The sequence below is a fragment of the Anomalospiza imberbis genome, chromosome 4 (assembly GCF_031753505.1).
Source record: "Anomalospiza imberbis isolate Cuckoo-Finch-1a 21T00152 chromosome 4, ASM3175350v1, whole genome shotgun sequence".
NCBI lineage: Eukaryota > Metazoa > Chordata > Aves > Passeriformes > Viduidae > Anomalospiza > Anomalospiza imberbis.
In genome coordinates, this window is record NC_089684.1 from 22110189 (window position 1) to 22135855 (window position 25667).

The following is a 25667-nucleotide window of genomic DNA, read 5'->3' on the forward strand; positions in this document are numbered from 1 at the left end:
CCTGCACAGACTACAGCCACCTGAAAAAAAAAATGCAGCCAACACTGACTGGTTAGCAATTCCTTCCAGATGGTAACAAAAGCATAAAACTTCTATGTTCTGTAAATACATAATTCCTAGCAAGGTTTTTTCAACAGCAGAGATTCAGTTACTATGGTGGACTTGAGGTCAAATTCTACAGGTTAGATTCTGCAAAGCCAAAAATTCAAGCTGTGGGATTTTACCTCCATTTAGTGGTGTGGGCTGAAAGGAAGGATGTGTTTTGGGCAATTTGCATTGTAAAGTATATGCAGGTGGCAGTGCAATATGTTATTACTGAGATTAGAATTTACACTTATAGCCCAAATTGAGATTGTATTTGTCTGAAAAGTGATGGTACCCTGGAAAAAAATACTAAACATCTGCTAATTTAATATAGACTGCATCCAGTAAATATCCTTTTGGTTTCCTATTTCCAACTAAGATTCATTTTCTGATCAAAGAAAATTTGATCAGAACTGCATAGACAGCACAATAGCAGTGATATTACATGGCTTGAGGATATGTGTTGTACCTTTGAATCTCTACAGGAAAGGCAGCCAGGAGGGGATGATGATGGCTTCTGGTAGAAGCTCTGCAAGAAATAATAACTCCTCTTTGGTTTTGGAAAGGAGTTATTTTTATGTATTTCTTTCCTGCTGTCAATCAGAGAAATCCTTTCCTCACTTTGAAAGCACAGACAGTTTCATGCCTGTAAAACTCTTGAGATGCCTTGGTTGAACCCTGTGCTAGTTACAATTATTACTATTTTGGTTTCTTTTGTAAGGTCCAATAGGGATGAACAGTACCACACCATCATTTTGGTGTGATAAACTATGTTAATAAGATTAATCTCCATTCTCCCATGTTTCTGCCAAAGGACAGTCTCCTTCTCCTGCCCCTCCCACTTCCACCTATTCCTGATAGATCAGCTTTTGCCATCACAGGTAGCATCCCACCCACACAAGTTCTGAGTGGTTTCAGGTTAGCCTTTACCAGTCATTTTACAATATTGCCTTCCTCGTTCTTCTACTACCATACATTAAATATTCACTGCTCCACAATGCTTGTTAACTCCATGGTGTGCTACTAATATCTGGGTCTGAATGGAGACATCTTACTCTGAGTATTCCCAGTACCATCTGCTGCCTTTCTTTATTTCCATTTCTAGAAAGGGTTTTTGCTGATATCTGAGAAGGAGGGGAGGAATCTGGATACGGTTGACATAAATCCCAGAAAACATTTGTCTGTTTGTCTTGTGCACTAATTAGCGCAGACTTGGTCAAAAGTGTTCTGGACTTTTAAATTTTTTTTTACTCATTTCTATAGCATCTATCACCATGACAGCAATGTGCTTCAATGGCAGGAAATTAAAACACATAATGCAGGCAGCTAATCAAATGCAGAAGCAAAAAGAAGAATTTTGCAGAGTCCTCAGTGTCGCTACGGTCCTGCTTTGACAGACAGTTTCTCTTTCTGAAGGGAAAAAAAAGATGTTTTGTTTGTTTCAAATTCCCTTTTCCCTTGCAAGCGTAAACGTGAAATTATCTTCCTCTGTTGGGATGTCTTATTTATTTTCCTGCTAGTGGCTGCTAAAGTAGGTGATGTTTAATTATTTGGAGGTTTTCATTCATGGCTTGGACAGTTCAGCATGGGGATTATGGGAGGACCGGTGCAGATTGACCTGTGCTCTTGAGGTGCAGCATAGTCGTAGTAGCTCAGTGCCCCCATGGCCAGACTCTGCCCCCCCACAGCTGCCCAGGCTCCGCCAGATCTCCCTTCTGTGCCATGTCAACAGCATCTTGATTCGCTTTGTCCTCTGGGGCTGTGCTGGAGTTAGGAGGTCTCTGCACATGGGCAAGGGGCACAATGCCATCTCAAGGCTCCTGGGGTGCAGTACACTTCACTGGCAGGAGCAGGTGGAAGGGCAGCTGTCCAGCTTGCTCCCATGCACCAGGCTGCCTGCTCGGCCAGGCAGCAGGGCTGGTAAGAGGTTTCAGCAGCCAGGAAAACCTGCTGAGCAGAGAAGCTAAACCTGCCCAGTTAAAGGGGGACGCCAATCTGGCAAGGCTGTGCTTTATTGCTTTGCCTTTGGGGCAGCAGGCACCAGCAGGGAAGGACTGGGAGCTTGTTTTGCTGGATAGGAGTCACTGAGCTAGTGAGCTCTTAAGATTAAATAATTCACTTAATGAGGAAAGACTGAGGGACTGAACCAGGACAAGAACAGGAGGGTTGTGCAATGGGACCCAATTGAATGGATGGATGGATGGATGGATGGATGGATGGATGGATGGATGGCACACCTTGTGAGGTGGGGTGAGGACAGGTGCAAGGAAAAGCCCAACAGGAAAACAATTCCATGCAAATCTCTCAGATCTTGGGAAAATTGGGTCTTTTTTCAGGATCCAGTCTAGATCTCTTGTCTGTGCTTCATTAAACTTTTTTATTTTAGCAGCGTTTAAACACGAGTGTTATTGTAGTACACAGCCTCTCATTACTTTTCTCTGCTTCTCCCTTTCCAGGCTGCAGCCAATTCATGACTCTGTATGTTGCAACCCTTTGCCATGGGCATCATTCACATGCAAACCTAAATCCCTCCAACCCAAGCTTGTGGCAGTAATGAGTCCAGAATCATCAGCTCAGCTGGTCAATGGCAACATGTGAGTAGCAGAATTAGGGATAAAACTCTGCTCATCTGATGCCCTTCATTCTGGACATCAGGCTGTGTGGAGTGATGCTCACCTCTCTCATCAGCACACGAGGTTTTCCTGGTGTGAAGTGGCTAGCCTGTAGTTAGGGCATATGTTTATGACGATCTACATGCTGGGGTGAGAAGCACAGTCATGTGATGGGAGCAGTGTTTTGGGCTTCAGGGGATCAGATAATGGCCACACTTAAAATTTTTGTTTAAAAAAGAAGCTTTTTAAGAAATACATGAAAAAATAATGTATTTCAAGTAAGTGTAACATGGTTTATTTGTACTAACAAATAAAATTATTTTGGGCTGGTTTTAACTTTGACAGGAACCTTTTCAGCTGTTCACATTAGGTATTGCATGTGTCAATCACAACCTGGCTGCTGGTGGAGACTTCAATTTGAACTCTGCCAATTTCTCTTTTACACTTCCATCAAATCATCATCTGTACTGGAGTTTACAGATGATTTCTTTTGGGGGTAACAGAATTTTACCAAACCCAATATTTGTATTATTCCCCTTGCACCTAAATTAGTTTTTATGTTATTCTTTTGAGTCAAAAGTTCAAACAGCTACCACACCTACAAACAGCTACCACACCTACCCTTTCCCTGTTAGGAAAAGGAAGCTTTCCTAATAAGCTTTCTTTAGTGTTAAAAATTGAAATGCATTTTTTTCTTGACCAGCACAGAGAAAATGTCTGCCACGTTATTTGCATATATCATGCAAAGCTTGATTTCTTCCCTGAACCCAGTTTTTGTTTTACTCCTGCAAGCTAAGTCTGGATTTCATGGAGCCATTCAGAAACTCATCTCTTAAATCCACATACTAGCATTAGCAGTCTAACTTACCTCAAAATAATTACATTGCTTCTACCACAGGTTGTAAACTTGGGTGTGTTGTTAAACAGCTGCTGGGTTTCATTGTCCAAATTAACAGAATGATGCAATGTGCACAGCAATCAGGTCTTTTCCCCAGTGTGAGATGCTCCACAAATCTAAGAGACTCGTTATTTGCCCATCCATTCAGATACATATAGAATAAAATAATTTACCATACTAATGAATACATTAGTCTCTTTTTTTAGTTCTCCATCCAGCTTTTTTGAGTTATTTACTTGATACTAATTACTGGAAAACACTCATGATTTTGTGGAGCTGTTTTACCCAAGTAGCATTATTTCCTGATGTAAAGGGCACAGCAAGGTTAAATACCAAATGCCACTTGATGTGATTTTTGCAGAGATTTTGGGCATATGGAGCCACGAAAGTGCCTGAGGCCGTCATCAGCTCCTCTTGGCATCTATAATCAGGAGGAGTGAGCTGATTGTCTTTCCTTTCCATAAACCCGTGTTTGAGTAGGAACTCTCCAAACTATTTTATGCAATAATGTCTTGGTGAAACTTTCCTTTTGTGTACCTAGCCAGACAGTGTCTCCTTGCTTTGAAAACTGATTTTATATCATAGCATTTTTCTCTTGTCTCTGTTTCATATTTCAAATGTCAGTCTAGAGGCTACTATTTTAGAGATTTTTCTTTTCCTTGTACGCTTGCTTTAAAACGATTTGTGGATATTGAGTATTAGGTGTTTTAAATGGCTAAAAACAGAGTACATTGATGTAGATTAAACAGAAATGGATTTGAGACTGCAGCAACCATAGTAGCTTCACATGCTAACATTGGAAGGTATCATAGTTTCTGAAGCAGCCAATGTTAGCACCCGAGTAGTACGCACTATCGGTCAGGTTCAGACTAAAGTCTGCTTCAGTTTTTTTCTTAATACTCTTGGCTGCAGATATGTAGAGTTTTCTGTTCTTGGAAACAACTCAAAGTTTGTCTTCCAGTCATCCAAGGAGAATAGCTTTATGAACCCTACAGTGAACCTGTATGAACATAATCACACAGCACTTTTTAAAAATTAAAGCAATCCCCAAAAGCTTTTTGCTTCATAGGGAATGGGTGGAGCTCACAAGTGCCTACTAAGGGTAATGGACTCTAAATTTCATCTCTATTCTTTGATCCACAGGGGCAATTCCTCTCAACCTGATCCCAAACTCTGCAGCAAACTGTTGTATTTAAAAGCCCTTGGGAGAGTATTTCATGGAATGGAGATTAGAAAGCAAGAACTGAAAACTGGAAAGTGCTTCGTGGTGTCTCTTTAACAGCTTAGGATTGATTCATTTTAGCATTTGTGTCTGGGTTGTATTCACTGCTGCCTCATAGATCAATGGCACGACGAAGTCCAAGCTCTTGTTGATGCAGCATATGGGAATGGGATCCATTATCTTTAGTTCCCAAGACTATGAAACGTCTAATAAACTCAGCAGCCAGAGTGCCAGATTTGTGCAGCACTGCCAGCTGCTCTAGCCTTGTTGTCTATTAAGCTATGTTTTTGGTTTCATTATTGATGGAGAGTGCTGATTGTCAAGCAAATTATGTCACTTGCAGATCTGAGGCACTTCACCAATGCATCAATGATATTGGAGTGTTGAACAAGGTTAAATGTAAGGGAAAGCAAGTCACAAAAGAATCCCCACCACTTATAGGGTGAATTCATGGTTCACCTGGCTTCTCCTTTGGAAACTAGGAGGCCTCCAAAGTTGTGCCTGGGGGAATTTTAAATTAATGCTTGCTGCAGGAGGGAGGGGGAAATAAAAATTGTGCATATCAGAGCAAGAAGCTGACCCAGCTGTGAGAGACTAGAACACGTAGCTGCAGCCACTTGGTGGAATCTCATTCACCCTAGTGCTCTCCTTCCCCATGCAAGGCCTGCCTCCTTCTTTCTCTTCTGCCAGCCACGATCTGGAGCAGAAAACAGGAGAAACACTCAGTTCACCACTAATTAAAAAATATTTGCTCATTATCCCATAAGCTTCTTTCTCCCATGTCACCATGACTTGTAAAGTGATTTCAGCTGCTGTGCCTTCTCTTGCAGGGAGGAAGGGAAGGAGGGAGGGATTCATGCTGAAATGAGAAATCAATTTAAATTCACATGGGCACAGTCAATCCTTAATCAAATCAGCAAACTCAGGCTGGCTGCAGGAATCTGAGTAGGAAGTTCAAATATCTCAGTCCCAAATGTTCATTCTCTATCACAGAACTCACGTCAGGGTGTCCCTGAGCATTAATCTGCTTCTCCAGCACTTTTCTCAGTCTTTTCCCTAGCTACATTATAATTTGTTCCCTAGTTTACATTATAATTTGTCTCTCCCCTACTTTTCACACTCACCATTCTGTGGCTCTTGCTATACTTTCAGAATAAATTCCATAGTCACTCTAAAAATGGTGCAAAACATGATATTGCACATGAACATTACTATGGTGGGCTGGGGGAAGAGCTTCCTACTCTGCTTTTCTTGCTCCCTGTGCATTGTCACTAGGGGCATGTTGCAGTTCCTGACAGTATTAGTTTTCATTGCTTTCTTTACTCCTCTAGGACATGGAGATCAAGCACAGCTAGACAACATTTTCAGTCTCTAGTGTCTTTAGTTTAGGCACTTCAAAATCAGCAGCAGACACTCAATTGGAACTTAATACAAGCCAACATCCCCAGCTCCCATTTAATCCACTGACTATGGATGCCTTTGATCATTGTCTAGATATTATTTCTTGAAAAGAGAATCCTGTATCCCACGGGCAGGATCAGTTTCTGTATCTTGGATATCTTGGACAAGGGAAACCAAAAGTTGTAGTATTAATGCTAGCATAAAAGCAGAAGGAAATGTTCCCTTGAGTCTTACCTGGGCTAAGGTCTGTAGGAGTGGTGATTAGATCAGCTATCACACAAGCTGGAAGGGAGGCTGTTCTTGGCTTGCAAGTCTGCTGTCACTGCCCAATGCCCACTGGCTCCTGACAGCCTTCCTAGGGCATTTCCAAAGCCTCAGTCTTTGCCATCAAGAGCTGCAGCAATGGGAAAAACCTGCTAAATGCTGTTGTGTTCCTGCCAATGATTCTGCAAGAAGCAGAAAGAAAGAAGCTTGTGAGCCAGGAATTTCTTTTAAGGCATGCAGATCAGAGGTTTTGTGCAAACTACTCTCTTCAATTATTTAATACTTCCTGTAATTACTGAGTACTTTAAAATGTTCTGGGGAATAATTTCTGGGCCCTTCTGTTGTTCCCTTCTATTTATTGCCACAAAAGGTCTCAGCCATTAGAAATGCTAAAGGATGACTTTCATAAAAATGAGGGACATGGTGTTTGACAAAAATATGAATTCTGCTTGAAGTGCAGCTGTATGTCCTGATCAGAAGACAATAAGAGGTGGAGGATTTGTTACTTCCATTGATATCTTGATCACAGCTTTAGACCCTTCTTCTTAAAAATGTATTCTTACCATGTCAATTTGTCTTTCCTGAGATTCCAGTTACTCGGTCTTGTTACCGCTCATGCTAAAACCCGTCATGGGTTTCGCAAAGGTAATAGCACATTGTAATCAAGTCACCTTTCAATCTTTTTTTTTTTTTTTTAAGATAGGCTAAACAGGTTGTGCTCCTTTTTTTACTTTAGAGCACTTTCTTCAGCTCTTAAACCATTTTTGTGGCACCTACTGTGGTGATTTTTTTTTTCCTGTGCAGTCACCAATTTTGCTACACCCTTATTAAAAAAGATAAATTCTGGAGCTAAGCACTATCAGGAACTGGTCTCATCTCAACTATATACAACCTAAGAAGCCCATGTCTGAATCTGCTCACGTTCTTTTTATATAGAAATTATTTTCCCTCTTTTTAGTGCAGCTTTGCCCTCACAACCAGTGTTCAGCTGCTTCTCCATTATGAGCTTAAAGCCTTTGCTGTTATTGTGGGATTACCCTGCTAGCCCATTTCCAGGAGTGGCTTCCACTCTGCATCCTTACCCTTTACACAGGCCTGTATTTAGATACAATTTGTTTGAGTAAGCCTACCTTACCAAATGTTGCACCATCTTCTACATGATTCACAGTTCCTCTGAAGCACTTTTTTTCACTATCACCAAATACAGGATGCTGATCTAGTGCCTCTTGTTCTGGCTCCACAGCAGATCTGCCCTGGGAAGGGACTGTAGTCCGTGGGAAATCATAGAGTGAATCCCCAGGGCCCGTAGCTTTCAGCCAATAAAATGGGGAAAAATTTACTCCTCAGCTTCATCAGCATATTTGATGCTGTTTGCCCCATCCTTCAGGCAGACCTGTTGCTACCTGTCACATCATGTAGGTGCATCTTGGATAGAAAATGCTTTCAATGTCTTGGTCACTTCTGACCTGAAGTGGAAACATCTCAGTTTGAATCCTACTAAAAACACCTCATTTCTTCATTTTATGCAATTTTTACTGATATTGTGGAGTGCTTATTTTTAACTACCTCACTGTACAGTATTAAATGAAGCACCTGACAAGGAAAGGAAGATTGCTGTATCACCAAATCCATCATCAAAAAGAGGAAATTTTTTTGAGACAGTATTTCTATTTATAAGAATGCTGACTGATATTAATTATAATTTAAAATTTGTATCAGCATTTCTATTTGGCATAAGAATTATGCCAGACATCACCTTCAGCAGTAAGAAAATGCAATGTAACCTTCACGTTAGCTCCCCAGTGGTTGCTTAGGTGTTATCCACAACCATACGTGGGTGTTGGCCTGTGACAGAAATGGAAGGTATTGCCCTCCGCTGTTAGAATCCCTTGATTTTCCAATTGGGTTTGCATGCTCAGGCCTTTGTTTTGCTGCTCAACTCCACTTTATGAGCATGGCAGGATGATTTATTAAGGACTTCAAGAGGGAGACACAAGGGTCACAAGCTGCTCTGCTGGTGCAGAGCTGGCCAAGCCCCCTCCCTGTCTGCTCTGAAGCCGCGAAGATGCAATTTGTACAACACATGGTGGTGGTGCAGGAAGGCACTCACCCATTAAAATGCTTTCAGTGCTTGCCCCTGTGACTTCAATACAGGCTTTTGGTTTTCTACGCAAGGGGTTTAGAGATGTCCCTCTCTTCCTCTGTTGGTTTGGTTTTTCCTCCTTTGTGCATTGTTATTCCTTACATTTCTTAAAGCTCCACAAATTGTAAGCTTACAGTGAAGGCATGCTGGTAAATGATATATAGAGGGTCCTACAAATCATGTCACAGAGAGAGCAACCCCTTCCCCCACAGCAACAGTCATCATTTCAGAGCAGCACAGTCTTCAAGGGAGCTAAGCTGTCCTTTCCCTACTGAGATTTAGGAAGCCAAACAGTAAAATGCTGCTAGAAGTGAGAATAAACAAGCCACAATAACAACCTGGCATTTAAGTTTCAGCAGAGTTTAAGGTGGCCTCAGAGAAGCTCATGGTTATCACTAGGATTCTATTATATCACTGGGATTCTATATATAATATTCTATTATATTCTATTCTAACCCATCTGTATGTTGTTTTACTGCTTTTACGGATACATAAATATATAAATCCCCAATATGGATATATGTCAGCAAGGAGTTAAAATTACTTCAAGGATTAAAAGGCAAGCAGAAATGTCTACCATTTAAATGAACAGCAAAAATCCTCATTTTTAATTGTGGTCTTGGCTATATCCACCCAATCAAACCTCAGAGTGCTTGGAGCAGACCTGAGAGAACAGTTTGGCTCCGTGACACCAACCTCAAGACTTTTCAGCCAGAGAGCTCTCAGCATCACTCCACAAAGACACCATATATGAGGCCCCAAAGGCCATGTGCCAATGCCCACGGGTACAAAAAATGTTTAAAAAATCCTCAACCCCCTGGCTCCCAAACATGGAGAAAGAATGTTCTTACCCCACTGCCCCCTTCAGCAGCTGGTGCAGCTCCTAGGCATCCACATGTACTTTGGTACAGGCCATCAGTGTAGGAAGGTTGAGGATCCAGCTTGGTCTTCTCTGACTCTAGAGTGTGGTGAATATTAAGAGTTTGTAAAATTGCCTCTGCTGCTGTCCCCTTTCCTTTGTTCTCTGTGTTGATGACAAAATCACAGAATAATTCAGGCTGGGAGGGACTCAAGGATCATGTAGGGCAACACCTGCACAAAGCAGCACCAATTAAATGAGGCTGTGCTGAGCCTCGTCCATATGGAGTCCTTACACTGCTGAGGATGGAGACCACAGGTTCTGTGGGCTCTTGATCCAGTGTTTTGACTTCCCTTCCTATGAAAAAAAAAAAAAAATTCAAATATCTAATCCAAATTTCCTGCATACCAACTTGTATCCATTGTTGCTTCTCCTATCCTCCTGTACCTCTCAGAAGAGTCCAGTTCAGACTTTATTTTGGCCAACATTCAGACAGTGTTCCACGTCAAAAAAAGCAAAGACCCATACCTTGACAGCTCTGTTGATTTTAGGGCTCTCAAAGTGTTAATGCAATAAAGCCTCACAAGGAAACCAGTTCTGGTGCCTAGAAAGGAACAATTTTTGTGCACTGAAACAACTGGATTAACATTGTGATTTAGACAAAATATTTTACCAAGGCAGTTGCCAAACAGTAGAAATGAAAGGTTTTTTTTGTTTTTTTACTAAATTAAAAGTTCCTCTGGAGCTGGAAGGGTGAATGTTTGTCACCAAGCTCTGCCCTCTTTAAAAAATCAGAACATTGCTGAGCTATAGACTAATGTCTTAGCAAGATGCACAATCTCTTTAATGGAAAAGTGAATTCTAGCCACTGTGATGCTTCATCTGATGAGGATACTTAGCTGTGATGGTGTGGAATAAAGTGCTTTATTATACTACAGTGAACCACACTGCTAGTGCTAGGGATATGGTTAATGCAAGTACAGAGAAATTACACAGTCTGTTTTGACTTTGTGATTTCCTCTAATGGACACACAGCCTCCAGGCCAAGCGCTTGGAGAGTTTTGGGTCATGCCATTTTCTCCAATTATTAGCTACGCTTTTCCTCCAAAGTACCTGGTGGCAGCGGCTCATTCACAAACCCAGAATTTACAACAAGGAATTCAAAGGGATTGCCTCCCCCATCCAGAATCCTTCATTTCAATCCCATTTTCCTTTAATGACACATTAGTAATTTTAACACATTAACTGATGTCACCTGCAAATGTAGGAAACAGCAAAGTCAACACCTCCCGGCATGGGATTGCCTCTGGGTTTTGTTAGCTCAGCGTTCATCCTGCAGCCGTGGCTCCTTTTCCCTGGTTAAGGTCCTCCCCAGCTCCTTGTGCAGACGCTTTGCCGGTGAAGGCAGGGCATGGTGCCGCGGAGGGCAGGGCAGCGCGGGCAGGGCCAGGCTGCTCCTGCTCTCCCCGTGTCAAAGGCTGCTGCGGGAGGAGCAGGAGAGGCAAATTCCCCAGGGAAGCACACAGTGCAGCTCCATGCATTCAATTACAGGGCCCTTGAATGGCAGTTTATAAGAAAGCCTTGCTGTTTCTGTACTGCTGATGCTGGCTTGGGGTTGGTTTGCCTTTTTGTTTTTCCAGTGGGACTGCCTGGGACAAAGGCAGGGAGCAGAGGGACTGTCAGGGGTAAAGTCTTGGATTCCAGTTATACACCTGTGCATTTTCCACATTGAATAAGGGGGAGTTAATCTAAATATTCAACATACATTCATATATACATACGCACATACCCATAGAAAGGGACTGCTTTGCGGTACAGCCTCTCCTCCTGCTATGTTGAAAACCCACTGAAGGCCCAGACAGAGTACGATGCTCTACTTCACCATTTAAATCTCTCTTCTGTCAATCCACAGTCTGTTTGTTTTCCCCACCCTTACTGAACCTGGCTTGTTATGTGGAGCTGAGTTATTGCAACGGTCTGACTTCAAATCTGTCTTGGTTTTGTCCAGGCAATGAGGAAATGCATGCAAAAATAGTCTCCTAGGAAAACTGACCATGGAAAATTCAGCTTAAGGAGCATTAAAAGAATTTACCGCTGTCACATGGAAACCAACAGGAGAAATTACATCTTCCACAGCAAGCTCCTTCTGGAGGCATTTCCATTCTGGTGAAGGGAAGGAGTGTCCACCTGAGCGAGGCCACCTCAGAAGCCAGGAGCTCCCTGCAGCATGTGGCCATCCTTGCCCATCCATCCAGCCTTTGCTGAGACCACTTGAGCGCTGTGGAAATCCAGTTGAGGCAATCCAGCTTTGGGAGGAAAGTCAGCAGCTGCTCTTTGCTAGCAGCTGTCATCTCCCAGCTGGTGTGAGGGACATTTCCCTGGAAGGCAGGGTGTTTCGCCCTGACCCTACCCCTGTGTCTCCTGCAGCCACAAGCACTCTGCCTCCAGGGCTTTCTCAGCGTCCCCTCTGTCTCCTAGTAGTCTTCTGGTTGTTGCCTTTTGTCAGGCAGAACACAGGATTCACACTCCTCATTGACCCAGAGAAGGTCTCAGGGGGCTATTTTGTCTTCTTTCATCCAGGCACTTCTGTTTCCTAGCTCCTAGCCCAAAACTCAAGGGTAAACCAACACTCAGGACCACTGCCCTTGAGAACTGCCTGAGAGACCTGAGCTGGCCTGCTCTGTGTCGGCAAGGGGTCTGGGCAGGATGGTGGGCAGGCAGCCTCTGCCAGCTGCAGCCTCTCATGGCTGTGTCCATGGTCTTTGAACTGAGGTGGGGGGAAGACAGATTGGTATTCCTGCAAAGGTTTTTTGGCAGGGTTTTCCTAAGAAGGTTATTCCAGTATGCGTGGTTCTGGGACTGTGCACTTGCTCCTTGCAGAGCTGGCCAGGGGCAGAGAGTGGTACACAGCCCTGAACACTTACTGCTCCCTCTGGCTGGCATATATAGGTACCCTGAAGACTTGACATGCTTGGATGCAGCCATCTTTTCCTGCTCCTCATTACTCCAAAGTCTTTGCAATTTTCATTTTGACTTTCTTCAGTCTCGAGCTCTTTTTCTAGCTTTACGTCATGCTTTCCATTTTGAAGATGTCAGATGATCTGTGATAAACTGACAGTATGTGCAGGAGCAGTGAGGAGACGAGGTCCATTTTAATGAGAATAACTCTACTGGGTAGTGAAAACAGTGCCTCAGCAAGCCTCTAGATCTTGTTTCTCTTTGCAAAGTGTCTTAATGGCACAAAAGGATTTTTACACAAGCAAGGAAAGGCAATTCCCAAAACAGATTTCTTTCAGTAGCCTTTGAAATGGAAAGTTACCACAGAGATTTGCGTGCTCCCCTTTAAGAGGTAAGCACAATCAGAAATCAGTACTCTCTTGGCTCCTGCAAACAGCCTGAAATATTTCTGAAGAAACAGTGTGTTTGCTTGGGGTTCATTCACCCAGCAGATCCTGCATGCACTATCCATTTCCTCTGTGGTCATCTGTAAGAGTCTGAACCACCAAATGCAGGGGGGTGAGAAGAGAGCAAAAAGAGAGCTGGTGAGGGAGGTCTAAACAGTGGCTAGACTTCAGTAAACAGAACACCAATAAGAAATACAGAATTAAATTCTCAATATCATAATGCAGGTTCCCTTAGTTACTGCGCTTTTATTATATCTTGAGAAGGCTATTGGTACAAACCCTGCCCACTGGCACTGAGATTTAATCCCACGAGCACTCGTCTGGTGGCAAGGGCAGAGTTTGGACGCTCATGAGGCAGGATGTGTGGAGACACAGCACGGCTCAAGGCAAAGGCTGAGCACCACAGTGCTTTCCAGCCCACTGTCATTTCATGAAAGGACTAAGGTCCCTTTCATCACCTATGTAGCATCATTCCCACAGATGAAGAAGTCGAGTCGAAACAAAAATTTTGGGACCGTTACCATCCTGTATCTGGCATATAGGTAGCTAACTAAGTGCAAAGGCTATTTGGTGTGCATTTCAAGGCTGTATTAATTTTCTGACTCCCTGTGGAAATTACTGGTCGTTCTTAACTTCAAGAGACACTCAATTAACATGGCACGTGAAGCCAATCTTCATGGCTAAGTTATTAGTCTTTAGGACAGACTGGGCTCATACTTCATGCTGGTTGCCAATACAATCTGGGTGAATTCTGGAGAAGTAATCACAGTTCAAGCAGGGTCAGCTGTACAAGGCCAAGGCTACTGATGGCTATTTTCTGAGGCTTGCTGTGGTCAGGAATGCCGGTGATACCTATTTCAGTTCAGAATCCTGCAGAAATCAGAAAGACCTCTTCACTTAGGTCTTTACTTAAGGAATTTCTTATCATAGGATAGAATCATGAACTGCAAAATGATTATATACAAACCTTCAGCAATTAAACAATACACAAAATAATGTATGCATACTGGCTAAATGCAAAAAGTCAGTTAGTCCTGCTCCAAGTGGCAGATAAAAGCAGTCTTTCAATGGTTTATTTTTGACCTAGACACCACTAACTTAATATGTTCTGCAGCATCTACAGAGAATATTTTTTTTTTAATCTAGTACTCTTTCCTAAGCTATTTTTGGACCCCAGTACATGAATTCTAAGATATCTGGGCAACATTGGGAAAGAGTGAATAGATGAATAAGAGAGGTAAAATATCCCAGCCTGCATAAGAGCTATCCAGTCCAGTTTTCCTGTTCTCTACTGAATTGTGGATATGGTGATTATTTGTTCAAGCCTGTGGGAAAGCTTATTTAATTATGTATTAAAAAAAAAAAAAGTTCTAATTTTAACTCATATTTCTGACTACAAATTACTCCTGTATTTTTTCAGCTTGGTCTGGAATATCTCTCCAAGGTAACTACGTTCTGTTCCTGAGTTTGCTTTTTATTTGTAAAAATATGGTTTGTTTAAATAGCTGTAGGAAATTTCATGTAATCAGTGGTGAGAGGATATTCACAAAGTTTTAAAGGCCTGATCAGAATAACACCAGGAAAATAGTCAACATAATTTGATGGTCATTCCAAGTATTAATTTTGACTTCAGCAGTAGTAGATACTACCAAAAAAACATTGTAAATCTTTCATTTCAGAAAAAGAAAGCATGTCCCTAGAAAGCAGAAGCAGATTTCTCCACATCTCTGTGAGTGTCCAATGTTTACACATCTAATTGATAGCTTTAACAGTGGCACACATGCATGATTTATTCACTTTCAGATCTTTAAGTAAGACCACAAAACAACACTAAAGTCTCCTGTTTCTCATCATAGAGTAGGTGGTATCCATCATGGTGAAGGTGGCCTACAAAGGCACAGACAGCTGTAGGGACAGGTACCTTTTCAGACTGAGGTGAATGGAGTAAGGTGACAAGAAAAGCTTATATTTCCATCCATCTGGACAGCAAACAAATAAACAGAGCAGGTGGGCACACACAGTGATACCAAGACAGGCCAGGGCAGTATCAGATTAGTGCCTCACCAAAGCAATCCCACAGTAGCAGCAGTATGATGAATGTGTTTCTTCAGCGCTCTGAGCTGACAGACCTCACACTCCTCTCCAGACAGCTCACACAGAAAGCTGCAACAAGGGCTTCTTCTGTGCTGTGGAGCCCCCTTGTTTCTCCTTTAAGGACCCTAACTGTTGCTAGTAGCAGCTTGAGGGCAAAAAAGCCCAGGGCCTTTGGGTGCCATAGATTTTCTCTTCATCCAGGAAACAGACAGAAAATGCTAAAGGCCATATGGAGTACAGCCAGTGAGAGTTACTGCCCAGGCCCCTAAAAACAGCTGTGTAAATGAGTTAACAGCATCACAGCAAACACCTGCCTGTGTTTTCTGTGCCCCTGCAGTGTGGGCACTGCATCTACATTTGTGCCACCTTGTACAATCAGGCACCAGAGACTGCAGTATAACCAGCTATTTGTCACCTCTTGCCTTACCTTGTTTGCCTCACCAAAGCAGCAGAGCAGCCTGGACTGGCTCCCCAGCCCCCACTTCCAGGGGGGAACCTCAGCCATTTGCCCCCACACCAACAGCCAACAAGAAATGCAAAAAGCACCAGCAGCACAGAGATTAGAAAGATGTGGCAAAAAAAGCTTCCCTGTCTGTCTCCCGCACAGTGGACCCAGCAGATCTTTGCTGGGTCTGAAACCCTAAAAGGAGTTCTCTGTGTTCTTGTACTGCTTGAGCCTCCAACAAAGGAGATGAAAAGGAGGAATAAAACATCTGAACAGCCCAATCTGGTCTGAACTGCATGCATTCATTACAGCAAAGACAGATTTCTCTGGTTCCTCCTCCGTATCCTCCTCCTCATTGGTGGCAGCGAGAAGCATGACACTCCAATTACAGGATATTCACATTAAACAGAGAAGAGGGACAGCTAGTTGGTGGCAGACATTTAGGATATGGCATCCAAGGCTCCATGCAGCCAGCAGAAACCTGAAGGAACAGATTGAAACTACTCTAATGGTCCAGCTCCTCACAATGCTTTGTTATAGACTTAAATTAGCTCTGAGCCATCAGTGTTACTCATTACTTAAATCAGGGTCCAAATGTACTCACTTCACCAAAGCTACTGCAAAACAGGAGCAGTGTTCTGGAGACGGAAGGGGCCCTGTTCTGTGGGGCTGCTGTTGAAATGTAAAGCATTGGGAAATGCTTTCTCCATGTTTTTTTTTCCCTCCAGGTTTGCCATTTGGCTGTACCTCATCTCTGAGTCCCTCAGCACAGGGTTTCAGGCCAGGAGTGGATGCTCACTCTACTCATTTACAAAACCATGTGGATGAAATCCATTCAAAGGCTTGTGCAAAAGCATTTCATGTTTGTGGCTCAGAGACCACTTTTTCCTTTCAAACTTGAGAAAAGTTTTTGTCTTTTTTCGCCTCCAATGGAAATGGTAATGCAGGCTAAGAAAAATGTCATTAATAATACAAACTGGGGCCTTTGGGAGGAAATTTTAGTTTTGAAAAGTGACTACTCTGCATGAATATGTCATGCCATCAGAAGTTTATCGGCATTGTCTTGACTCTTCACATATGTATATATTTCTCTTCTGCCAGACATGGTCTGTATATTATTTAAATAGAGTATAATTATAGATGCCTACTTAAATTACAAGAAATAAATATAAATTCATCTATTCAATAAGCATTTTCCTAGGAAAAATGTTTTCCTTCAGATATTGGCTTTCTTCAGGGTTTTTCTCTCTATTTTTAATTTAAAGCTACTTCTCTTATGTTTTATTCACTTGTTTTCATTAGGTAAAGGAATGCCTTGGCATGAAAACCTGTCCTGAATCCACTGCCTGCTTGACAGATAGATATAAAGACTTGAAACATGAGAGGAAAAGCAGATGGTTGCGAGGGGAAAAAAAACCCTTAAACAAAAGAAAGGAATTAAACCTAGCATAGGCACATGTATTAATACTTTGTGAGTGCCATTGCATATGCTGGTAAGACTGACAGACCTCGACAATGGATCTCTACCACCTTCCAAAAAGGCAGAACCTGCCTTTTTATCTCCAGATTGATCCTGACCAGTCTGTTGCAAGTAGCTACTGCTTGAATTTCAAATATTGAGTGCTGGTGTTTGCGATTGGTCCCGCAGTGTAAATCACATGCTAATGTTTCTCTGTCTTGACTGGATGAGAATAAACATAATAATCAGGAAGAGGCCTTGAAGAAGCCACTGTGGCTTTAAATCTCTCAGGGAGCAGTAGCAGTTTAGGGAAAAGTGACTGATAAAGAGGATTAGGGAATTCTAGAAAATTTAAAGCCCGTTCCTTTCTAGCCCACACAGGCTCTGCCCAAGGCGTCATTGCTAGGAAAATTAGGCTGCTGTGAAATTTATTGCCAGGGTGCAGAATTTACATTTCAATTTCTCCTATCACAGCTTGGGCTGTGGTCAGATCCCCTCTGCCTGCTTCCCCTGCTGCTGCACCCTGCACCCCTCACCCTGGCACAGGCCCTGGCTTCCCGCTTCCCCCACGCTCTTTGCAGGGGCTGGAGACAACTGCAAAGCCCTTTTGCAAACATTTGAGGAGAGCAAGGCTGGCCAGGAGGCATTGCAGAGGATGGCCATATTGTTGCCCTCATGGCCAAACAAGGGCTTATTTTCTTGCCCCTACAGAAATTCAATGGAGTTGAATGTTTGCATTGTCAATAAACTGGTCTCAGGGATTACCTGTGAAGAGGTAGTCACAGCCAAGGCAGGTGATGACTGTCTCTAGATTTGTGGGAAAGGACCCATAATCCTCTTCCAAGTATCTGTGGGGCTCTGCTGGGCTCTACAGTGAAGTATGGCTCAGGTGATTCCAAAATGCTTCCATCCTGTGAGGAGGGACAGGGGGCACAGCAAGTCCTGAAGGCATCATCTGAGAAACTGAAGAAGAAAAAGAAAAGGAAATAGAACACTTGGAGGGAGAAGAAGAGAAATAGTGAGAAATGGCAGAGTGCAAAATAATAAGACTGCTGAAGATAAATCAATTCTGGAGAGTATTTGGTTGAACTTTTTAACAGGGCACTCACTGCCCCTTTGTGGAATATGTTATTCTCCTTGTCAAAGAGGTCACTAGCTGGAAGGTTTGCAGAAATGATGATCATTATCTGGATATTCATAAACATCCGGTATGCTGCCAATCACAGGACAGAAACAGGCTGTATCACCTCTGGGTCTGAATGGAATTAGCCAAGAAAGCTCGAAATTAGCAATGTGTTCCTTTGTGGCAAAGTCTAAGTCCTAACACTGATGTCATGACTAGCTGAAATTATGTCTAAATTAGAGAGGGAAAAAAAGCTCAACTTCCTCAGAGCTGTTTTGCAACTGTAAATGAGGCATAATTGTATCACCTAGGAACAATGATAAACTGTTATTAGCATTTGAGTTGTGTTTCCCCGTAGAAATCCAGGAGGGCTTTTTACCCTGGATTAAGGGTCCTTCCTGACACTTGAATAGGAAGTGCATATGGAAATAGAGTTGTCCAGGTGTTACCACCTTGAGGTGAAGGATAGCCTGAGGTGCAAGGGTGGAGAATAAATGTTACTGCAAGAAAAGCTGCTGAATTTCCTTTTGAGAGACTGATAATTCCACAGGCTTCTGCAGAAGCAGCTTTTAATTATCATTGCTGATGATATTAGAGGACATCTCTGGAGTCTGTCCTTTAAAAAATGTTTCCCCTGTGCTACTTGAAAACATATGGGTGGGGAACTGAAGTGAAAAACTGATGTTTTACTAACTCTCTTGGCATGATGGAGGCTTAGAAAATTATGTGCCTGATACTGGGGATGCATTTTTAACAGTAAATGAAACCAGACTGCGTAAAATTTCAAAATACTAGACCGATTAATGCAGATGAGAAAAGAAGTTGGAACAAGAAAAAGGAACTGGTTAAAGAACTAAATGAGAAAAGATGGAGCAGACCTAGAGCTGGGGTGAATTGGAGCAGCTCCACTAGCTTTAGTGGGTCAATTTGGAGTTGCATGGACTCAGAGAAGACCTAGATGTACACTGGCAGTTTAGATACAGGGTTGGAGTAAACCGGGTCATTTTCAAGTGCAGCAACATCCTGAGTGCTTTATCAAGTAATAGGATGGGCAAGAAATTTGGAAGGTAACAAATCTGAGGGGAAAAGAGCAGAGAGATGGAGTCAGTGCCAATGTATTTTCCTAACTTTAGTAACTGCACCAGGATTGTCTGGCTTCAAAGGAGGCACGTCTCCATGGGTTACTGTTAGCTATCAGGAAAGGAAAAAAGGGCAAAGAGAGGAAAGAGGAAGGCTTCATGTCCTAGCTGACCAGGCTTTATCACTCTGGTATCTTGGGAAACTGGCCTATAGTTACATTATTTAAAACAGAACAGAACACCTGGAGAGAAGTTCATGCTCTTGTTCCAGTGGCTCTTTGGACAACTTAAATTTCTTTCCAAACAACATGCACTATCCTCCAGAAGATGTTTTATACCAGAACAAGTGTGCTCTGTGCTTGAGTTGGATTAGGTTACTTTCACTGGTTTAGCAGGCTATTTTAAAAAATAAAATTAAAAAGTGTTACTCTGCTACTGCTTCAGAGGATACATCAGGCAAACTGCTGGCCTTAAACAAGGTAGAAAACTTCACCCCTTCAGCTCCACTAGCTGAAAAAACTAATACATTTTGATTGCTGCAGAAGAGCTTTTTTTACACTTTGATAAAGTGTAGAATCTCTTGACTGGGCTTGTGGATTTGAGCTCCCCCCAGAAATTATTGATTTTGTAAATTTACTGAAGTAAAAAAAGCATCCCATTTCAGTGCCTTTCCCCTCTACTTCTCTGTCTCTTTTAGTCATCATGCACATACCCACAGGAAAAGTTAGATGACCAGCAGATTTTTTGCCAGACAGGTCCTACGAAATTCCTGGTGAACTTCAGGGTTTTGGTGTGCTCTTAAGAAAAAAGTAAACTCTGCTGAGGATGGCATCCTCCTGCACCAGAACAGGCAAGCTATCAATCTGCTCCTTTTCTGTAAATAGGTCAGATATTTTGATGCCTAGAAAAGATTTTTTAAATGTCAGAACTTATATTTTTGCTGTATGGGGGCTAGAGTGTCTGTTGACACTGTGAGGTTCTGCAGCACCCTAAAGAAATGTTAAATCCTAAATGCAGCTTTCATCCCTAGCCACAATCAGTTAACATAATCTATTTTTCAGTTTTTCCGGGCCCTCTTTACACTCTCTAGCTAGTAGCTTAATCTCTTTTCCAAAAACCAACATAACTAAAAACCACTTAATATCACTCTCAGTTCTTATAGAAACCTATCTATAGGATAGGTTTTGCATTTGTCTACACAAAGAAGTTTTATTTCAGTGACTTGAGGTGCTAGGGTTTTTCTGGATGTGACTCAAGCCATGATTTCCCATTGAAATAAGCTTTTATCCTTTTTCCAAGAGAAAGATTGTGTTATGAGAAAATTCAAATTATTTTATTCTAGAAGCTGTCTAATTAAATTGAACAATAAAAATTGTTATCCTTTATGACCACCAAGCAATTAAGTGACCTGGTGATAGGGAATTAAGTCAGTCTTCTTCCTTTGAAATGACAGCTGAAATAGGAGAGGCGCTGCTCTTTGTCTACCGCGTGCGTGCTGGAGAGGAGGCAGAGGGGGAAGGATGTAATGGAATAATACAGAATCAGAAAAATCCTATCCCTTTTGCAACTGCAGAATTGTTTTCCATTAACTTTCCTAAAGGCAGAATTTTCCTCATTTTGTCTCATCTTCTAGGATAGCCTCACAAACAAACAAACAAACAAACAAAAAGACCCAACAAACCTCCTTGCATCTACCACAATTTATATTATTCCCCAAACTGTTAATCTAAAATACTCATTGAGTATATTGTGGTGCCTTTCTCTTTCTTTTTTCTTTGGTATCACTTGGTGTAAATGACAGTATAGCAGGAAAAGTCCATGCTAACTTATTGAAGCTGTATGCCAGTTAACTTGTCATTCCAAAATGACACAGTGGGAAGTGGATTGGAGACACTGGGTTTAAAAACAGAAGCATCTAAAGTACCAGAGCTGTGGTAAATTCACCAGTATTATAGACCACAGCCTCTCCATCAAAGACACGAGATATGGCCTTGGGGCCTGGTGGCAATGTGGCTGAATAAAAAGTTTTCCCTTTTACATCACTATAATTATCTTAATTATAGGAACTTAATTCAACTGGCATACAGTTGCTTTCATTCAGTGATAAAAGCATCCAAGGTGACACAATCCAAGATGAAAAAGGGACATGCATGGGGAAATTAGTGAATCTGTTTGGGACATTATATTGGTGTGACTCTTTTTTTAGAAGAATTGTGCCCCATCTAATGATTTTTCCAGGTCATCCAATCCTTGGGTGGCTGTTGATTATACAGCACTGTGTGATAGGACCATTATGTATTAAGCATCAGTGAGTGCTTGCCTATCTGATAAAAGTATATACAAAAATCAATTCTATACAAATTATCTCAATAAATTGGCTGAAAGCTTATAAAATGTAACAAAAGGATTTTTAAAAAAGCATTTATTTTGGTGTCACTTACCAGTTAGAGTAAGATATTTGTCACAAGATATCTCATTGCATGGTGGTTTTGTTTCCTTCTCCCCAGACTGCCATAACTGTGATCTTCCACTGGACACCCTTTGGTAAGGAAAAAAATCATTACCAACTGCCCCTTGTTATATGGCAGTGTCCATCTGGAACAATGGTTCTGTCAGCCTGCCTGCATAAATTTGGTCTAACTAATAATTACTGTAATAAATTAACCTCTATGAGTGGAAAAATATGAAAACAAGCTAAATAACAAGATAGTTTCATGCCAAAGATGCTTCTACAGCAGCTGAATACTGTGCTGTCACACCACAGTTGTAAAAGTTCCTGGGTTTGTAGTTTTCCTTGTTGATGGTGGCATTAATAATTTCCAACAGTGACAGATTTCAGAGTGTCAAAAGAATTAGGGCTGTAGTGTCAGAAAATAGGAACATAAGCCACGCAGCACAAATGCAGAGCTTTTTTAATGTGTTTAGATTTTAAATCCTTTTAAGGGATAGCATTGCAGGCTTCAAGTCCCCTAGCAAATCATTAATGATAATATGAAATCCCAGCAGAATTATAGCAGCTATTTCACCATGAACTTGGCCATCCAACCATGTAAAAAGAGTCCTTTCCACCTCTGAGTCATTACTCATTACAAAAATAGCCCATCATCTTTCCACCAATCTAGCAGGGTAGCTGGAGAGACTAAAACGAGAAGAGTGATCCATATTGGCTGTATATCTTAACAAAAAGAAAGACTGGACAAATTCACACAAGAAAAATTCTTCAAGTACTATTAAATGCCTCAAGAAGTTGGTGAGATGCAAGTAGCTGCAATCTGGAAAAGTCCTTGGAGGGAGGATCTCTGTGTTTTCATAGGCATCCATTGTTGGCTGCTCTCAATTTCTTTTCGAATTGTGTTCAAGACAGCAACTTTGGGGGGAAATTGTAATTACTGGTCTATAATTAGATACTGTAATTTTGCCAGAAGGCCAAAAGTTGCAATAAATCAGCTTTAGTACTATCTGTTGTCTCCAAACATGGAAAAGGGCCATGAATTCAGTAGAGGGGCAGATAATATAGTTGTATTAGAATACATTATTATCCAAAGTGTTGCCTATTGACAGTTTAATTTTTATTGCATGGCAAAGGTTAACATCTTTAGGTAGTTCAAAGGACCCAAAGGGTAAAAAATTACCAAGAATTCATCTATTCAGCATAGATATGAAACTATGAGAAAAGACAGTCAGTGTGGTGCTAGTACCCTCTGATCTAGATGATAGATTTGATTTGGCGAAAATTTGGCTGTCATTAATGGTGGACAGACACTGAGGGCTGAAAAAAGGTGCTAGCTTATTATTCTGTAGCTGAAATGTAGCTCTTGGTAACAAGATTCACGAGTCTCAGATTCCTGCTGGAAACTGAGCTGTGATTCATTTTGGGAAACTGCGAGAATAATTTTATTTCAGGTTATCTTACTGTTTTACCTAGAAATAATCCAGCCAGAGTTGTTTTCAATTAAACAGAGGAAAAAAATTGATTGAAAATAACAATTGATAAGGAGAAAAAAATGGGACATTCTTCCACAGCTTTTTCTTACAGGTACAGATGGCTCTTATGGGCATCAGACTTGACAGTCTGTGCTGGATCCTTCAGGACAATTTAATCTCAGAGGAGAGTGCCCCTACCCACTTACCTAGTGATGCTTAAGTGAGCAAATTATTTCACTAGAACTGCAGTATGTTTGCTTTTGATTGGTCTCCAGGATTAATTAAAGCACGTTGGGTATGTTTTAGACCACCCTCATGTTCTAGATCCGAGATAATCTTGATGTCTGTCACATGATGGGAAAAGAGGACAAGATACACCACACCAGATAAACAGTTCCAATACTATGAGTTTTCAGATAATGGTGCTCTGTCATTTTGGCCCTAAAGTTTTATTCTGACTAGGCTGATATTCTAGCATGTCATCACTATTTAGTGTTTTATTCTTCATAAGGGTCAGTGATATTCCATCACTGCCCATTCCCCAGCTTGGTTCTGCACTCTTTGCAGAAGAGTGTTTTAAGTCCACAACCATTTAAATATATTGAAGCTTCCTCTTCTTGTGGGATGAGAAGTGGTGGCTAGAAATATCCAGCTGACCTTCTCTTTTGTTTCTCTCACTTCTCATCTAATTCCTTTTCTGCATTCGTCTGACAGAGCCTGAGATAGTGGCACTTCGGGCCACATTGCAAGACCCATCTATTATTATGCCTTTTACCAAAGAGGTTGATTTGAAGGGGCATGAAGTTTTGTGAGGCTTCTGAAGTGTTGAATTGACTTTTCTGTCACTTTTGCATTAAAACATTTTAGTTTCCATGAGTTACAGCACTGATGGAAATATCCTTATAGTATATGATAGGCAGATTCTATAAATAGCATGTTAAAGAAATTGAAATATTTTTTAAAACTAACAATCATTCAAAAGTTTTTAAAAAACAGACAATATATGTAATAACAAAAAACTACTGCAGTTTTCTTTTTGGCAAAAGATATGTAGTAAGAAGGGAAACTATGCAGTTTAATTTTCTCCTTGGTATTAGCTCTCATAGTATTTGCCAGTAATGGCAACATTATAATTTGTAGAATTAATTAATGATCTGGCATCTGATTTTGATTCATTACTGCTTAAGCCAGCTAAGTCTCAATTATCCTCTGGACTATTTATTCCTTAACAAGCTTTTAGCTAATGTGATTTTAAAAATATGAAAATAGGTTTTAACTTGCCTTTAAGACACAGCAATATTTTAACACTCCTCTGTAAAATAAAGAAACCTTCATATTTCTTATTCTATTATAGTTACATTCAAAATTAGACTAGGGGATTTGCAATGTATTCACTAAATATATATTATATTCATATGTACCTGGAACCTGACTTCAATTTAGTCTTGATTAAAAAATGTACTGAATTGGAAAGTGTGTAATAAAGGATGCCTAAATCATACTGACCCAGAATATCTCACTCAGTCAGACAGTTAGCAAATAAGTGCACAAGCAAGCAGATGATACAAGAATTCAAAATTAATTCTATTCTCAGAGGATGCATAGACTAGGAGACAGCATCTGATTCTATCTGCAGAGGTGTAAATCCAGAGTAACACCTTGGCTAAAGTCTCCTTACCCTGAACTTGATTGCTTATCCTGCAAATTATCAGAATTGGACTCTCCTTTGCCCAAGGCTGGGTTAAAGTAGCTGAAATATCCAATTCTTCTTCATGATATTTTTGTGATGCAACTAAATGTATCTAACAATTTCCAGGTATTTATTATTTATAACTGTTTCATTTACCAGATGGTAAGGACTTCTGGTATTTTCTCCAAATGACTGATATTTTTAAAAGTTCAATCACCACATCGTTTAGGAAAGTCTGCCCAATGCAGTTGTGACTTGCGTTGCTATTGTGTTATGATAGGGGGCATTCAGAAACTGCATACCTTTGATTTGGGATTGTCAGGCACCACTTCAGAGCTGAGTTGAACTCATCTTGAGAAGATGCTTCAATTGCTGGGCTCTGACATGATGGTCCTGCCTGTCATCGCTGCACCTTGTCCTTGCTCATACCAAAGCTGAAATGCATAATTACAAAGATGGGTAAATAAGTGAATTATGTGTGTTTTAACCAAATAATCATAGTTGATTATTTTAGTTACTGAGATTTGTTTTCAAAGTACCTTCTAAAAATTTTCAGGCATTATGCAAACAGTAGAAAATACCATTTTCTAAGCTATCAGTGTTGCAGTACATTAAAAAACCCATCTTCTCCTGAAACTGTGCTTCCTTCTCCTAAGAAGTCGTTCAGTGGCTTCCCAATACTTGCATGTCAATGTAATACCATTGGTGTCAATGTGCTTTTTCTTAGTTCATACTGCTGGGACAGCTAGAGCCTTCCCCATCCTTCTCATCAAAAAACGCCTGAGATAAACATCCAAGAGTATCTTCCTTCCCATTTTCATATCAGTAAGTCTGGCTCCGTTCAGTCCAAGATGGGAAATCAGTCTCAACTTTTACTGCATGAGCTGTAATGCCAGCTCACTTGAAACCCAAGGAGTCCTCAGCTCAGCCAGTTCCCACATGGCTATCCCAAAACTACTGAGTAGG

General features: G+C 41.3%; 2 long non-coding RNA genes across 9 annotated transcripts in view; both read right to left on the reverse strand.

Annotated features, from left to right (window-relative positions):
* The window catches only part of LOC137472406 (uncharacterized), a 34041-nt gene extending 20928 nt beyond the window's left edge, over window positions 1-13113 (reverse strand). For 3 of the 7 annotated variants that reach the window (XR_010998161.1, XR_010998156.1, XR_010998157.1), the window contains exons 1-3: window positions 11273-13113; window positions 9476-9716; window positions 6452-6663 (exon numbers count right to left, since the gene is read on the reverse strand). This is a non-coding gene — a long non-coding RNA (uncharacterized lncRNA). Of the gene's footprint in view, window positions 1-6451; window positions 6664-8591; window positions 8771-9475; window positions 9717-11272 lie in introns of all 7 variants that reach the window. The other 4 variants (XR_010998160.1, XR_010998158.1, XR_010998163.1 and 1 more) reach the window with 4 other exon arrangements.
* A 269-nt stretch (window positions 13114-13382) lies between these two features.
* Window positions 13383-25139, reverse strand: LOC137472409 (uncharacterized). Of its 2 annotated transcripts, XR_010998164.1 has the most exons (4): window positions 25004-25139; window positions 21529-21626; window positions 17651-17848; window positions 13383-13757 (listed from the first exon to the last, which is right to left on the reverse strand). It is a non-coding gene; the product is annotated as an uncharacterized lncRNA (long non-coding RNA). The 2 variants fall into 2 exon arrangements; XR_010998165.1 differs by lacking the exon at window positions 17651-17848.
* Between the last annotated feature and the right edge of the window lie 528 nt (window positions 25140-25667).